Source organism: Ambystoma mexicanum, chromosome 3q, assembly GCF_040938575.1.
Source record: "Ambystoma mexicanum isolate Mex_15411 chromosome 3q, UKY_AmexF1_1, whole genome shotgun sequence".
In the NCBI taxonomy this organism is placed as follows: domain Eukaryota; kingdom Metazoa; phylum Chordata; class Amphibia; order Caudata; family Ambystomatidae; genus Ambystoma; species Ambystoma mexicanum.
In genome coordinates, this window is record NC_090926.1 from 532265097 (window position 1) to 532283396 (window position 18300).

The following is an 18300-nucleotide window of genomic DNA, read 5'->3' on the forward strand; positions in this document are numbered from 1 at the left end:
TCTTGAGTGGAGACTCAGCTTCTGAATGCTTCTGAACAATTTCCAGTGGTGAGAGGTCCCCAGATATACTATTCTGTCTCTCATCCACACTGCTGGCACACACACAGCAGCCAATCACACAGAAGGGCATTCATGCAGTCAGTCAGCCAATCAGGCACACAGTGCATTCAGGCCACACTCCTCCCTTTCAGACACTCACAACAAGGAATGTGGATTGGGACAAGTACCCAGCCATTCAACACTACACACTGCATTCAGGCCAGTTTCGGGCAGGGCTGTCTCAGTCTTTGTCTCTCATGCCAGAAACCAGACAACCACAACAAGGAGTGTATATTGGTCACACACTCCATTCACCCAGGTCCCACCCACAGGAGGTACCCACAACATACAGTCACTGGGAAGGCTCCAGTCAGTCTAGCTGGGCCTTCACAACAACACCATATATGGAACTTCCACCCAACAGCCAGTCAGGGGGAAGGGACAGAGTCAGGGCTTCCCAGGACTTTGGGAAAAACAAGATAACAGGCAATAGAAAGCAAGAGGCCACAGGGGCCATCTTGTTTCCTATCAGGAATCAACTGATTCCAATGGCAGGGCCTGGGTATCCCAAAATGGAGGACACCCAGAGCACCTGTCAAATTCAGCATGGAGCTGCCACCAGCCCATACCCTGCTCTGTGGGCCACCCACAGGTGCCCAAAAACATACACTAGGGGCACAGGGTTGTACCCCTACCCATGGGTGCCATAAGGGTATCCCATGGGTCTGTTCACCAAATCAAAAGAGAGCTGCACTGCCAGGAGTCCCTCATGGACTCCTGGGCAGAAAACATGACAGAACACACGGTAAAAACAGAAAAAGGACAAGGATTCAGAGGCCCTGTCCCTCAGATGCATTTCCGGCATCACACAAACCGAGAGGACCAATCAAACTCTGGAACAGTATTTGCGCTGCATGCTACAACAAACTGAAAAAACTTGGAAAGATATCCTTTGGATAGCCGAATATGCCTACAATAACTCTGTCCACTCGGGAACTGGGAAGACCCCGTTTTTTCTTTCATACGGTAGTCACCCTCGAACCTCGGAGTTGGATCCACTCCAAGATCTTGGAACACCAGCAGTAGACCACCTGCATTCTACAATCACCCAAGCCTTTAAGGAAGCCGTTTCTCACCTTCAAAGGGCTAAAGAACAATACAAGAAAGGAGCAGACAACATCGGAAGGAAGCCCCCCAATATCAAGTAGGAGATCAAGTCTGGTTATCCACCAAATATCTACCTCTAAAAGGACCACGCACATTCAACCCAAGATACCTTGGTCCCTATTCCATCACTACCATAGTAAATCCAGTAGCGGTCAAGTTGGACTTGCCCCCTCACATGAAGATACATCCGGTCTTCCACGTCTCTCTATTAAAACCCGTGCAACCTCAAACCCGACTAACTAAATCTCCAAAACCTATTCTAGTTGATGGAGAACTTGAGTTTGAAGTCAAAAGTATCCTGGATTCCAAGATCTCCAAATCTAAACTATTTTACCTGATTGACTGGAAAGGCTACGGTCCCCAAGAAAGATCCTGGGAACCTGCAGAATATGTCCACGCGCCTCGTCTAATCAAAAGATTTCATCGAACATTTCCTAACAAGCCCAAACCCCCAGAGAAGCCCGGTTTGGGAGGGGCCTTGAGGGGGGGTGCTGTCATGATCTCTGCTTCCAAAAGATCAGGACTTGCCCGACTCCCTTGGATGCAGACCCATAACCCCGGTTCCGAGTGCCAGCTAGTCCCAATTGGGACCTTTTGGACCCTGTCCTGGCACCAGTGGCACCAGGCTCATAAAGATGCCCAGTCCCAGCGCTGGAAGCGCCGGGCTCATAATGCTTGGGTGGACTTACCTGCAGCAGACCATGCTGCTTACTTACCTGCCAGTTGAGCCCCTGATCCTCTTCTGTTTGGGACTACTTTTCCTGTTGGGTAGGGCAGGAGCCACTCCCTAGGTTCAGAACACTGGAACTCTTCTGGAAAGCAGGAACTCTTTTCTCACCTAGGCGAGGCTGTGGAAGGAGATACCTAAGCACTACAGGAGGCTATTTAAACCACACCCGATGGATAAATCTTGCTTTGCGTTATTCTGCATTCTCTGCAGCAGAACGCTCATCGTGTCTTCTGCTTCTGATCCTGGGCCTAAGGGAACAAAGGCTTACCATCCTGGAATCCAGTCTTCAGCAGCACCTGTAAAGACAAAGAAAGAACAGGTTAGCACTACGGTCTTCAGTGGCAGCGCATCTCTTACCTGGTCAATCGGCTGTCACCAACGCCTCGCGCTGCATTACGGCATCTGAAAGACAAAGGCTTACCTACTCTTCGCATGCTCCGGAGGTCTTCGCACTGCATTCCGGCATCTGAAAGACAAAAGTTTACCAGCTCTTCGCATGCTCCGGAGGCCTTCGGCGCTGCATCCCGCATCTGAAAGACAAAAGAAGGTGCGTTTAAAGACATTGGGCAACTTTATTACTCACGTGCCATTACTTCTTCCCACGCCGAATCCAGTGGGTATTCCAGCACCCTTCAGCTTCTCTAAAGCTCCGAACCTGTACCTGCAAGATAAAAGGGACAGTTAGTGCGCATCGTGAAGCAGGCTACAAGCGCTTACTTACGTGCTTCCAGGCGCTTCTATTCCTCATGCGGGTTCGATCCTCAACTCTCATCAGCCCGCCATCCGCCATCGCCGGAACCCTGCAAAACAAGAGATATCATTACAAAAGACTTTTAAGACATTTGAAGTGCCCAGAACTTACCGTTCGTGCAGTTAACGACGGACAGCAGTCCTCTGAGGTCAAGAGGCCTGCACCCTTATCCAGTGAAGAAACTGGTTACGGCACCCTGCCCCGAGACAGATGGAGAGCTCGGCGTTCACTTACCTAAGGTGAGGGTGTTAACCTTTGGGGTTCTACAGGAGAAGAGAAAGTGAAGAGGTGAGAGGCACCCAATAACCCCAGTTCATTAATCCCATATTTTCTACCTGCAGACATCTTACTCTTCGAGTCAGACATACAGTGCACAGAGGTCCAGCCCAAAGAGCCAACCGTGTGTTACACATCACCTTTGAAGATACGGCATTCACCCAGTCAAGACCGGCGCCTCTGCGGGAATCAGGTGAGCGTTACAGTAATCTGCAGAGCCTGGATGGTCATTGGTCAATACGAACCTACCATCAACATAGTGTGGAACGGATGCAAGCCATTGTGGACAAAACTTGCAAAACTACTCACATGGGTCGAAGGCAGAGGAGGACCCTTGCAGATAGTACCACTAGAGAACCCAAAGTTCTGTTTCAGAAATAACGGCACAAGGAAGATGGAAGAGAATCAGAACTGTGGACGAGTTTTCGATGCTCCAGGAATGGTACATGGAACTGCAGAGATTATGGATCATTACTGGGCGTGTGGATCCAAAGCATACATAAGACTGCCAAAAAACTGGGGAGGCATAATCACAATAGTGAACGTCCACGTTCCCGCACTTGTGATCCCGATAAGTGACCTGAATATTGACAGTTTCCCGAAAGCAGATGCTCACCTAAGGAAGAGGAGAGTTCCGTGAAACTGGTATCCCGAATGAAGAGAACTACTTTTCTACCAAATCAGAAGAAGCATTTCATGCAATCCCATATGGACACAGGCTGTTTAGCCTCACCTCATCAGTATTCACAATTATTTTCCTGCCACACATCCAAGTTGGAGTAAATACTAAATGGTTGCAGATAACCAGATGGGAGTTATTGCAGACCATCAACACCACCATAAAAGGATTCAACGCAATCAAAGAAGAACTAAGAGCAATCCGATTGATGACCCTCCAGAACAGATATGTACTTGGCATGATCACCGTGATGGATGGAGGTGTTTGCGCAAAAATCGGAGAATACTGTTGCACATTTATACCTTTGCATGATGAAGAAAATGGAACCTTAAGAGAAGCCATAAGTATGCTGACAAACCTAAAGAACCAGATGATCAATGAAACTGATGAAGCTGATGATGACAGCTGGTTTGGCACACTATTTTCATGGGTCCCACAATGGATAGCAGACATATTCAAGATTCTGGGAGCCCTGTTAATTATGATAGTACTAGGATTTTGAGTTATCAAGATAATCATCACACAATGCCAGAAAACTGCGAAGAAAGCCATTGGAATGAAGATCATGATCAATGTCAAACAAGGATGGAAGCCCAGAGACCTGACTGATGAAGAAATCAGAGACTGTGTGAAGGCTAGCGAATTTGTGCCAGAGGGAACAAAGTTTGTGTATCCCAGAAAACCAAGAAAATATGAAGGAAAGTGGATCTACTGCAGCCCAAATGGACAATGCCAGCTAATGACCTGGAACAAAGATGAACATGTAAATACAGCAGGAAGTTTGAAGGGAGTAATAAAAATATGGACTCCAAAGAAACACGTTCACACCATCATGTACAAACCCAGAAGACGATGAACAAGATGCAGAAGAGCCAAGTAAGACAAACCCAAAGGAGGAAGCAGAAGTGGTCAATGAACCGACCAGAGGGGGGGGGTGTAGAGGAGGTCCCAGACATGGCCTGCACCCCAGCCCCACATTTTGAGGTACCAGGAACATACTTGCCAAGTTAATTGACGTATGAGGAACAAATGAACCAACAGAGAGCAGCTCTAGGCCTCTGGTCGGTGCCCATCAGAAGAGCAATACCTGTTGAAGTGCCTATAACCAGACAAACATGGGCAGCCGGTACCCACTGAGGCAAACCTACCAGCAGCTGACATGAAATGAAGACTACTTACAGACTGTCCAAGAAGAGACCCAAAGAGCCTTAATGGAAGGCAAATGGTGATGACATAAGAGCCCGGACAGATGTACAGATGAACATAAACGACGATCGAAGGGTGACACACAAGGGCGAAATGCCGAGAATAACGATGTAATGGACCTGTAAGAAGAAACGATGTTGATATATAAAGAACCGTAACCATGAAGGGAGATGGAAATATACAACTAACAAATGCCTGTAAATAGGCTTGGAACGCAAGAAGCCAAGGAAAACGGTACTGCTTGCAATGCTTAGTAGAATAGTAGAGCAGCAATGAAGCACATTATACAAGTGTGACTCCATTTCATAAAAGCAGAATTAAGCCCAGGTTGCAAGGGGTAAAACAGGCCAAGATTCATATTCCAGCTAAAGCCAGAAGGGAAGAGCGGAATCGAAATTCAGTAAGAAGTAGCTCTAGCCTGGGAATTCAAGGTGAACTCCAAGAAGGGAGGAGAGCGGCAACCTTGAAGAATCGAAACTTCAGAGCATAGCAGCCAGCCAGTGAAGGTCGAGATAAGGAGGCCTCAGGCACGTGGCGAGTCTACGGATGAATCAAATACACGAAAAGAAGGAAAATGAAGCAGATTCACAGTAAACAGACACGTGACCAGCCAAGGGCGAAGAGGTACCAACGTCTGATTTCACCCAGGACCCGAGGATGCCATATCTTTTCCTGATAAGAAGCTAAAGTTTCGAGGCCATCCTCAGCCAACTAATTGACACATAGCCCTAAAGGACTGATTGATGGAAGGGAGACAGGATGAATCTTGGGGCACTCTGCATCTGGGTGTCCATTCTGCATTCTGCTAATTAAAGTGGAGATTTATGTCTAGGGGTGTAACCTACCCAATCACAATGGACCAAATAATCTAGGGTCCTATAGCTAGTAGAACCAATTAGACTTTGTACTTGTAGTGACGTCTATCGCAAGTGATGTAAAGGGATGGGCATAGATGCCCACCCGATAAGAGTTATCCAATCCTCACGCTCTGTTACCATATACAGATATAGCGCCTATACTTAAGTTACCTTTTCCAACCAATAGAATTGCATGACAAACTTATGAGTGTTACACGTCAATGATGACAAATTTTGGGTATAACTGTTAGTGTTTGCATGAAGAATTTGGAAGTTGAAGCGAGACAGGCGATCGCATCACTGTTGATTTCCATTTGTTTCCCCTTTTTTTGTACTTGTCATTAAACAGACTTCCATTTGCCAAACCATTGACTTGTCCTTATTGATTTGTGTTCGAGTAAGAGAATCCTGCACCCCATCCTCCGCCCTCCTGTACACCTCCAATGACCTCTGTCTCAATGCCAGCAAGACTGAGATTCTTCCTATCAGGACTCCTGTTCCCTTCTTTTTCCCTTCACTCTAGCCACCCTTGATGGGCTATTCCCCCTCTCCTTCCTCTGAGACATGAAACCTGGGAGTTACCTTTGACTCTTTTCCCTTTCATTCCTCACATCTTGGACCTGCCAAGAAGGCCCATTTCCAACTCAACCTCTTCAGGGGCATCCTCCCTTTCCTCACTTTCCCCCAGAAGCTCAATTTCTGCAGAGCTCTGGTACTCTCCTGGCTGGACTACTGCAACATCCTCTTCCTTAATCTGCCTTCTTCTATCCGCCCACTCCAGCTAATCCAGAATAGGGCTGTGATACTTATCTTTACCCTCAAGCCTAGGGGTCCATGCTCTCCAGCCCTAAATTCTCTCCACTGGCTCCTGGTTGCTGCAAGGATCAAATGTAAATCCCTCTGCATCATCCATAAGGCTGTCTGGGCCAGGGATCAAGCTATCTACAACTTGCTCTCACCCAATACTCTCCTTCCAGATCCCTCTGATCCTATGGCACCAACTCTCCGCTTGTCAAGCGCTTCTCTAAGCAGAGATCAGGCAACCATTCCCTCCTCTGGAACAGCCTCCCCTTTTCTCTCCATCTTGAGCTGGATCTCCTCAAGTTCCGCAAACACAACAAGACTTTCCTCTTCTCCTCCTCCTTCCCTCTCTCCCACTCATACTAAACGCCACGGTAGCTGTAATTGGTGGCCTGGTCCCTTATGTGTCCTTCTGGGTCCTAGCCTTCTGTCTGATCATCCCCAGCATCTGCCCTCCCCCAGCACTTGCCTTTGGGCACCACTGCACTTATGATCACTGCCTGGCACTTACTGTTTGCCATGCAACTGTCTTGATGGCACTTCACCCCTCTGCGCATCCTCTAGCACTTACCCGCTTCACCTTTCCCTTCTCTCTTTCTGTACTTGCAGAATCTAAATGTTCACAAGCCCAAGTAGGACCGCTTTCTTGTATTTAGCACATTCCTCTGTATAGCTGTTTTCCTTGTTCCCTACCCTTTGCCGTGTGGGCGCTTCGAAACACAATTTTCTTGATGTATACGTGCCTTACAAATGCCCAATAAATAAAATAAATAAATAAAAGGGCTTAAAGAAGCACAGGTAGATAAAAGAACACTAAAATTGACAGACAAGATGACTGAAGGGTTTGAAGAATTGAAAAGAGAAACTAGTATACCTCTTGAGTTATGGATACTAGATTACTACAATGAAGAGTTTTATTTACTCCCCCATTCAAAGGGAGAAGTCATGACAGCAGTTCTTACACAGAAGGCAACGTTAGGACATGGGCATGAACCATTGACATATTATAGTGGGATTTGAGATCTAGTCATGAAGAGACACTATCCCTATGAGCAAACATTAGCTGCTGCTGCATTTGAAAATGAAAATGTTTCATGTATAAAGATGGGGTGGCCAATAACGTTATTTGTAGAGCATGCACTATTTGTAATTTTAGAGAAGCCTAAAAGTACATTGACCACACAAAGAGCATCGGGGTACGAGCTAATTATTTATAACCCTGTGATTAAAATTGTAAGATGTAAGACAGTAAACCCAGCTACGTTTATAGCAGACCCAGTAGGAGAAGATGACTATGTACATGATTGCACAACTTATGTTGAAAATTATAATGAAAGTTCTCAAGTTAAAGAGAATGCCATTGGGAGGGGGGGGGGCTAATTTTTAATGAAGGTTCTTTGAAAATTGATCAAACGACTGGGGAAAGACATACAGGATCAGCGGTAGTAAAACTGATTAGAGAAGGTGAATTTGAAGTCTTAACAAGCATGAGATTGCCTTTGAATTTTTCAGCACAGGCTGCAGAATTAGTGGCGCTCATCGAAGCGCTGTGAAGCACTGAGGATGAGGAAGTGACGGCGTACTCTGGCTCTGCCAATGTGATGTCAATCGTGAATGTAGGTCTGTCACGTTGGAAAAGGAGGGACTTCTTCCATGCAGACAGCACTCCAGCGCAACATGCAGCCCTATTGGATAGGCTTATGAACGCACTGAGTCTACCATTACAATGCTCAGCACATTCTAAATGAGCAGATTTAGTTACCTGCGGAAACAAAAAAGCTAAAAAAGCAGCCTATTACCTGTTGGCGGTGTCCGGATTCTGCCGTCCGTGAGCCCCCCACCCCCTGTGATACAGAGACACGGAGACAGAGATGTTTCTCGTGTGGGCTCCCCGGTGGTTGTGTCGCCACCGGACACACCCCGTTTATTTAACTGCGCACGCGACGGAGTGAACGTCACCACGTCGCGTGCGCGCCCTTAAAGGGCTAACGCCACACTCCTCCTTTTCCATAACAACAAATTGGAAACAGGAGGGACTAACTATCACACATTTATAAAGCACGCACCTATGCACATAACAAAACCCCCATTTATTAACAGCCACCCTGGATCCCCCGAGGGTGCCTGTCACGGCCTGACCATTGTCCACAGGTCAGCCTCCCCAGCTCAGTCCGTTACATAGTCTGTGAGATGGGCAGGTTTCCCACACCCTGTTCTCAGGGGGTACCTCCTGCCAACGTCTCTGGCCGGTATCTCTTGACCTGGTCTGCCCCGAGCAGGAGAGTCCACGGCAGGGCTTTCACCTCCACCTTCATCTAAGGCATCCTCACCCTCTCGGTTGTCCGGGCTGTCCACTCTCGGGTCACCGATTCTCCTGTAGAAGGAGGCATTCCTAGTTACGGACGATGTCCCATCAGATGCTGTCACCATAGAGCCCTTCACTGCCACGACATCCAGGGGGGTGGGTTCATACGTGAGGGATAGCTTGCCTTGTGGGTGGCGATTCCTCACCAGCACCTCATCCCCGAGCGCGATGTCTGGGGGTCTCAGGCCTCTCCGGATGTTTCCCATCTGCGTCCTTGTTTGTCTGTCCCCCTCGACCTGTTCATTGTCAATGACGCGGGGTCCCTGTCCCCCACCTCCGGTATAACGTCTCTCGGGCATCTTTGGAAGAGAGCCTCTGCCGGTGCTACACCTGTTGAGGAGTGGGGTGTGGTCCGATATCCCCGCAGGAAGACATACAGTGCCCTCTGCAAGCACTCGCCTTTTCCATGGGCACCCGTCGGTGCTGAATGCCATACTCCTTCATGAGCTCAGCAAAACTCTCGCCTTGGAATGGAGCCCCGTTGTTGGAGCACAGCACGGAGGGCAGGCCATGGGTGGCGAAAATCTTCTCCAGCGCCACCACCACGTTCTCAAATGCGACAGACTCTATGAACTCGACCTCCGGGTATCGAGACCACTCGTCCACCACAACTAAGAAGTGAGTGCCTCTCGATGTGGATCCGGAGTCTGCATGCACTACTTCCCTTGGCCTAGTCCCTCTTGGCATCGTTTCAATGGACGGTTCCCTCTGGGCTGGTGCCGCAGCCTGGCACCATACGCAAGATGCCGCAAATGCTTCCACCTTCCGCTCGAGCTCCGGGAACCACACCTTCTGGCGGAGGCGAGCTTTTGTCTTGGGCGCCCCTTGGTGGCCCTGGTGCACCAGGCCGATGACCTGTGCGACTTTGGCCTGGGGCACCACGATCCTCTCACCCCTTAGTAGCAGCCCCGACTCCGAGAATGTCAGTTCTTCTCTCACTCGCCATAACTGCTCGAGAGCCACTCTGGCTTCACATGTCCTGCGTTCCACCGCTTCCAGCACCGTCTTCCAGGCACCCCGCTGCATTGCTTCCCTCAGGATGGCAAAACACTCGTCGCTCTTCGATGCAAGCTCCAGCTCCTCCACCTGCATGGAGTTTGGGGTGGCCGTCTCCACGACCAGGCGGACATGTTAGTCGGCCTCTTCTGCCGACGTCGACTCCTGCGGATCCCCTCTTGGGTGTCGAGAGAGGTAGTCCGCCGCGTTGTTAGCCCCTGGACGATATGTCAACGACACTCCATACTCGAGCAGGGCGAGCATCCAGCGCTCTATTCTCACTGGTGGACGGGATGATGAGCCCGCCATGATCGGCAACAGCGGTTTGTGGTCCGTGACCACAGTCACGGGGCGCCCCAGGATGTAGAGGCGAAAATGTCTGCAACCCCACAGCACCGCCAGGGCTTCCCTCTCAATCTGAGAGTATCTTTGCTCGGTGTCGGAGAGCGCCTTGCTGGCGTATGCTATGGGTCGAATATCCTGGTCACTCCCCACTTGGGTAAGCACTGCCCCCAGGCCATAGGGCTGGCATCCACTACGATCTCTGTCTGCAGGCTCGGATCGAAGAACGCCTGGTGTCGTCCGCTGCCAAAGCACTCCTGATATCATTGAATGCCGCCTGCTCAAGGGGGCCCCACTGCCAGACGGTATCCTTCTTCGTCGGAGATCTCAGCGGCTCTGAACGGGACGCTAGATTCCTGATGAACCGGCCACAGTAAGTGACCATGCCCAAAAAACTCCTCACCTCCGCAACATTTTCTGGCGGACGCGCCTCCTTTATGTCCCTCACTTTGCGGGGGTCCGGCGACACCCCATCCGCCTTAAATACGAATCCAAAAAACTCGATCGTTGCACTTGTCCTTGTGCAGGGTGAGTCCTAGCGAGCGAAGGCGCTCAAAGGTCTTGGCCAGGTGTGCCAGATGCTCTGTCTCTGACCTGGCATACACCAGGATGTCGTCGCTGATGTTAAGGACTCCATCCAGATCAGCCAGTGCTCCCCTTATGATGTTTTGGAACACCTCCGCCGCGGAAGACACCCCAAAGCTCAACCTCTTATATCGGTAAAGACCTCGATGAGTGGTAAACGTTGTGATGTAGCGGGACTCGGGGTGCAGGACCACCTGGTGATAGCCTGCTCTCAGATCCAGTTTGTAAAAGAACCTCGCCCCTTGCAGTTCCGCTATAATGTCATCGATGGTAGGGGTCAAGTGCCATTCCCTCTTTATGGCCTTGTTAGGGAGTCGCATGTCCACGCAGATCCTCACCGCATCGGGCTGTTTGGGCTTGCGTGCGATGACAATGGGCGACACCCATGGGGTGGGGCCTTCAACCTTTTCAATAATGTCCAGCCCTACGAGATTGTCCGGCTCTCGATCCACCAGATCCCTGAGATGAAAAGGAACTCGCCGGTGCTTCAGCGCCACTGGTTGTATCGACTCATCGATGTGGAGCCGGACCGGCTCACCCACCAACTGTCCGATGCCTTCAAACACCAACTGTCCGATGCCTTCAAACAGGGAGCTGTGTTTGGCCAGGAGCACCTGAATGTCGTCTAGGTACACTGAATAGGCGAATGTTACAATTCCCAGAGCTTCAACCGCAGCACAGCACAGCAGTGTGTTGTCGCTCACCGGCGTGACATAGAACCTGGCCCGTATATGTGAGTCGCCATATTGAACTTCAGCCACGAACACGCCGTCCAAGGGAATGGGCTGGTCGCCCCCGAAAGCGAAAATGCGTGCCCTTGGCGCGGTCAGCATGGGTGGGGTCTGCATGGTGTCATAGTGCTGTCTGGCCATCACATTCACGGAGGCACCGGTGTCCACTAGCATTGGTATAGAGTCCCCATTGACCAGCACATTGCATCTGGGCTGCCTCTTGGAGCGGGATTTCAGAATGCTCACACTGGACACAAAGAAAATGTTTTCATCATCCTCTTCCTCCTCTTCCTCCTCCCCCTCCTGAGGGGCTGCTTTGTCACCGTGGTCCACTTGTGCAACGTTGGACGCCCTCTGGGGGCGGAATAAACCGGCTCGAACAGGCCCCCTAGGCACTACCTTAGGAGCTGCAGATCGGCACATCCTGGCAAAATGGTCCGCGCCTCCGCACCTACCACACTTCACCCCAGTCGCTGGGCATTCAGCCGGGTGCGGGAGGTCATACCCGCACTTTGGGCACGAGGAGGTTGTCCCTGGCGGGCGCGGGCCCTGGGTGTTCATGGGGCGCCGCGCTCCACGGCCTCTTCCAACCGCGCAGACTTCCTCCACCTTGCCTGGGCGGGCACTAGCTTCCATTCTGGGCACCGCAGTTCAGACACTTCGTGGCATCTTCCCAGTTCTAAGATGTGGGGAAGGGTGATACCCGGCTCGCGCAATATCTGGCGCTGCAGTTTCCCAGAGGCGCACCCCTGAATGAGTTGGTTGTGAATCATGACGTCAGGGTCGTTCCACGCACATGGCGCCGCCAGTCTCCGCAGCCACCCATAGAACATATCTAGAGTCTCGTCATCCTTCTGTCGAGCCGTCCCCATGAGAAAACGTTCATAATCTGCATTGGCAATTGGCAGAAAATGATTATGGAGTGCATCCTTTGCCGCCGCAAACGACCCATCCGCTGGCTGCAGGGACAGAAAAATCTAATGCACTGCTGGGCCAGCAGAGTACAGGAGAGTGGCCAGCTTACTGTCGTCGCTCATCTCCATCGTGGCCCTGAAGTACATCTCGAGTCTATCCATCCACATCTTCCACCTCTGTCCCAGGCTTGATGGAGCGCCCGAGATATCAAACTCAGGCATTGGCTGTAGGGACCCAGGTGGTTTCAGCGGAAGGGTAGGCGGAGGCTGAGCAGCAGGAGCAGCAGCAGCAGCAGCAGCTTGACTCATGATGGATAGCGCACAGGCACCCCAGATGATATGATTAATGGGGCCGCAACTCACCACCAGCAGGCAGCCTCCTGATACGGTCAAAAATCTGCCTCTCTCCAGATGTGCCCCTCGTGGATGTACCGCTCCAGCCAGCAGGGAGGACAATGAAGCGTCCAAAAATTGAGCAGGGGGGGAGACCCCGAGTGCATTCAGCAGGCTTCCAGTGGAGTCTCACCCATCCACTCAGTGAAAAACAGTGAAAATGTCAATGATTCATTTTAAAATTGACACGTGCTGTTTCCAGAGGCTGTCCGCCGCTGGATTGTCCAAAAATTATGTCCGGATGGCTCACCGGCGCTTCGTTATGAAGCCGTGAGTATCCGAGGCCTATTCATCAAAATAGCCGCCGGTCCCGTGCGTCTCTCCCCTCTCCGCGGTCAGAATTCGCTGAAGCGCTCACGTAGGATCATCTACGCTACGAGCGAATATCTCCACCTGTTCCAGGGAGTGATCCCGGCATTCGTCGCCACTGTTGGCGGTGTCCGGATTCCGCCGTCCGTGAGCCCCCCAGCCCCTGTGATACAGAGACACGGAGACAGAGATGTTTCTCGTGTGGGCTCCCCGGTGGTTGTGTCGCCACCGAACACGCCCCGTTTATTTAACTGCGCACGCGACGGAGTGAACGTCACCCCGTCGCGTGCGCGCCCTTAAAGGGCCAACGCCACATTACCCATCTATGTTCAGTTTATAGAAAGAAGATTAAAATACAAAGTCGAGCTCCACAAGAAGAACAGGATTTATGGTGTAAGCAGGGGTGTTCTTTATCCCCCACTGAGGCAATTTGGAGGCAGGATAGCACTGGAAAGCCAGTTATGCCTCTAGCATTATTGAGAGTAGCGCTGGAGTAGCTTCACTACAAAGCACACACAAATCAAGCGAGTCTAGCTGCAACAATTCAGAAAAAGGGTTCTCACCCAATCTCTTGGAACATGTGGCACAGTTCATTGTGAATTGCATAGTGGGACATAAATGTACTGCAGGACACACTGTGCGAACAGTAAGAGGAGCAATCCCTAGACCAAATGGACCATTTCAGCATCTACACATAGATTATGTAGATATGCTATAGATATGCAATGGCTACAGATATCTGCTGGTTGTAGTATGTCCTTTTTCTATATGGATAAAGGCAGGTTTATGCACACACCCTGATGCCTCATGTGCTGCCAAGTTCCTTGCACCCGAGGTGTTCCCCAGGTGGGGTGTGTGTGAAGTCTTGCGGTCTGACAAAGGACCACACTTGTAAATTAACTTTTTGAACAAATAGCACTTCTATTAGGTGTTAACCACACATTTTCATCTGCTTATCATCCACAGGCCAATAGTATCTGTGAGAGACTGAGAAATAGGCAAAATTAAGATAATTAAAAAAAAGGGGTGGCTGCATTGTCTACCACTTGCATTGTATGCCCTGAGAAACTAACGTGGTTCAGATCATAATCTAACTCCTCATGAGTTGGTGACTGGACGTTGTATGAGAAACCCATTGACTCCTCTAACTAGGGTAAAAACTGATGCCGACAGTGTAGGAAGGGCATTAGGTGATGAAATGCATGATTTTTTAAGAACAATGATTGCAAGTGTTTCTTTTATGTCTCATAAGATTATAAACCAAAGGGAGGGGTCAAAAGGAAGCAATAAAGTCAATAAATCTCATGAAACAGAAGATCTGCTCAAACCTCCAAAACTCTATCTAGGAGACCAGGTGTTCATACGTAAATTCATATGCACCTGGAGCACACATTGTTTTGACAGTCCCCATGAGATTGAGGAAGCTAGACCCACTGGAGTGGAATTGAAGGGGCAAAGAGCTGGCTACATCTGCACAATGTCAGACCATACAAAGGCGAAACATCAGCCCCTCCCAAAGACAAGAGAAGTAGTTCCACATGTGCTGATCACTCCAGATGAAGCAAAAGACGTAGTTCTGTGCTTGCAGACTTGCCAAATGGCTAGGAATGAGAACAAGAAGAATGAAGTGCACACAAGCACTATAGATTAGGATTTAATATCTTTTTGAATCAATAGAAGATTGTTGGTTCTCAAATTTCACAAGGAGAAAATAGATTTGCAGTAACTTTGGAACACTCCTTTTAGACAGGTTTTAAGGAACAATGAGAGAAGAGACCGGATGCTGAAGAAGAAAGAAGAGTGTTGACCATTGTTTATGATACTCATAATCACACTAGTATACACATTCCTGTTCTTTTTTCCTAAATACTGCAGATTTATTCAGCCTTAATTCAAAGAGGAATACATATCATCACTTTCTTTGAGGACCCTAAAAACAACTGTATTGTTTGGAGAGTGATAATTGTAATAATACTCTAGTTTGTATATAGAATTGATTAAATAGGAGATAATAAATCAGCATATTAAAAGTGAACATAAAATGGAGAGAGTCCAACATTTTAGAGGTTCATTGCCATCCAGAAAGTCAATAGATTTTCATGCAGTATTGAGGATGATTTCAATTGGCCTCATGATTTGTATGTTTCTCCCCTTATTATTATGGCAATTCAAAATGGGGTAAAAGGTAGTACTGATAGAGAGGGTATTAATGAAACATCCATTTATTGTGCCTTCTAGAGGCACAGACAGTTTGTTTTACAATATAACTAGGAGTTTATTTGGATTTAAACGGGATGTTGAGGAAGACCATAAAGATATAAATATAAACCTTGACAATTCAGCTCATTTAAAATATAACCTATGATACCAGCACATGAAGGAGGTGGGAGAGAGAATGTCAGATGGAATCTGCTATTTATGTTCTTTAATACCATGTTCTTTGAATGCAGCCTGAACATGAATTGCAAAAGAAATAACTGAACATGATGCAAAGTGCCTTGGCCACCTAGCAGCGTGCACGACAAGAGCACAATTCGAAGGAAGATGAGCAACACTCTGATGGTGATTGAAGAGTTCATTTACATATGAAGATGCTTATGTAAAAACACAGGAGATGGAGAAAGATATAGGCTGGCTGAGCAAAATGCTCATATATCCATCCTTCACTGGGAACCCGTGAAAATTGTGGAAATAAAGAGGATGGGATGTGCAGATAGACAGGCAACACCAGGATTACCAGGATGCTGGGATTGGCCTCAGCCATTGGTATATGGACGAGTTGCCACCAGCACAGGATGGGAAGAAGGAATGTTATTATGCATGGCACACTTATTGATGAAGGAATCAGTAAGCATAGTGCACATAATAAATAACATATGTCAAAAGTCCTGGACCAAGTATGCTAAGTTACTTACATGGGTTTACAATGAAGCATAACCGGTGTCCATAGTACCTATACTGAATGTGGCCACCTGCTTTAGGAACAAAGAATTTGTTCAAGTTGGAGAAAATAAAGGCTGCAAGCACATGCTCGAAGTTCCAGGAATTAATGGAGGAACTGCTCTGCTAAGGGATGGATAATGGGCTTGTGGATCCAGAGCTTACATGGGGCTGCCTAATATGTAGGGAGGAATATGTTTAATAGTGATCATATCCAGCATTAATGATTCCCCGAAGTGACCTACACATTGATGAATTTCCAAAAATGTATGCACACATGAGGACGAAGAGGTCGATCAACCTCTATTGAAAGAAAAGAGAGAATTACTTATCAGCAAAATCAGAAGATGCATATTATGATATTCCAGATTAACATTCACTGTTTAGCAAAACAGGAGTGATATATACATCTGGGCTCCAGGCTGCAATGAATGGCAAGCGGTTGCAGATTACAAGATGAGAGTTGCTGCAAACAATAAACTCGGCAATAAAAGGATTTAATACAATTAGAGAAGAAATTGGGGTGATCAGGCTGATGACCCTCAAGAACAGCTATGTTCTAGACTAGATTATAGCAATGGAATGAGGCATGTGTGCGAATATTGGGCCTTCTTGCTGTACATTTAAACAATCCCATGATGAAGAAAATGGAACTCTGACAGAAGCAATAGCCCTGTTGTCAACTTTGCACACAAAGATGTGGAGGAAGTAAAGAACATTGAAGATGATAGTTGGTTTACATCTCTGTTCTCGTGGATTCCAACTTGGCTGGCAAATGCTTTCAAAATGCTTGGAGCAATACTAGTGTTCATGTTGCTAGCATTCTGTGTCATAAGGATCACCATGGGACAATGCAAGAAGAAAGCCAAGAAAGCTATTAGGATGAGGATAAAGATTGACATTGACGCTGGAACAGGGGAACAGATGCAAAATGAAGCCAGTATGTGTGAGAATATGAAGAAAAGTAGTCTTGCACCTCCAGGAACCAAGTACTATGATCCTAAGGATCGGAAAAGATATATGTGAAATTGGATAGTCTGTTAACAATCTGCAGCGTGCTGTTGAATGACCTGGAGTTTGGGTGAACACAAAAAGAATGCAGGACACCTGAGGGGGTGTGACCAAGATTTGGATCCTAAAGAAAAAGCAATTCGAAGAAAAGATGCTGATAAATGACCAGTGGTCGAAGTGTAGAAAAAGAAGTAGTGTAACTATGTTCCCTACTGGCCTGCACCGCTCCCCACAAACCCAATTGATGCACCCCCTCCCATGCACAATACAAACCCCAAAACACATGTGCCTGATGTTTAAGGGAACATCCAATGCAGTGCACCGAAAGTGCAAGTTTCAACGTCTTCCTACACCTTTATTTTAAAATGAAACCATTCCGGAACGGTTTCTTTTTAAAATAAAAGTGTAGGAACGGTAAAACCTATTTAAAACAAGTAGAGGAGCACCGCTCCCGGCCGCTCCCGCCCACTTCGACCACTGTAAATGACGAAGAGGAGATGAAGGTCATGGAAAAAGAGAATTTGGTTGAAAATTCCACCAGAGGGAGAAATGTAGAGGAGCAGGTAGGCATTATCCTACCAGGCCCCACCCCCTCATCACTGTCATATTGGAACAGTCAGAGAAACGCTATAGATGGGAATCCATGTATCGTTCTGATACAGCATTGAGTGTATGAGAGATATTATGCACTCAGACAGCCATACAGATTGTAGCCTCGCACTAAAAGTGTGGCAGGATATCGCATGGAGGAAATTTACGTCTAAGGATGCCATTTGCCAAGATGTCAGGATGCATCAGTGAATATCGCAGATGGACGTTCAATGAAATCTGAAAAGGACAAAGTGATGTCATGAAGAAGATATATGAACCTATATTGACACAATATGAAAATATTAAGTAATGAAGTAACTGAAGCACTAAGAGTAACATGAACCTGAAGCTAAAGCAATCATGGATCTAAAAGATGAAGTAACTTACTCATCAATAACTGTAAACATGCAGTAATGCAAGGTAGAAAGATAACGCATATAATCTTGGTATAGAGGAATATATAACATGGCAAGGACAGCCTTATCAGGTAAAATGGATGACCGTTCACGTTGATTGTAACCAAGCTACCTCAGAAACAGGCTGAGGCTGTAGGAATCAGAAGACGTGGAAAGACACCCCCGTGAGCAGGCCGATGATGAGTCAAGGGCGGCCCAGAG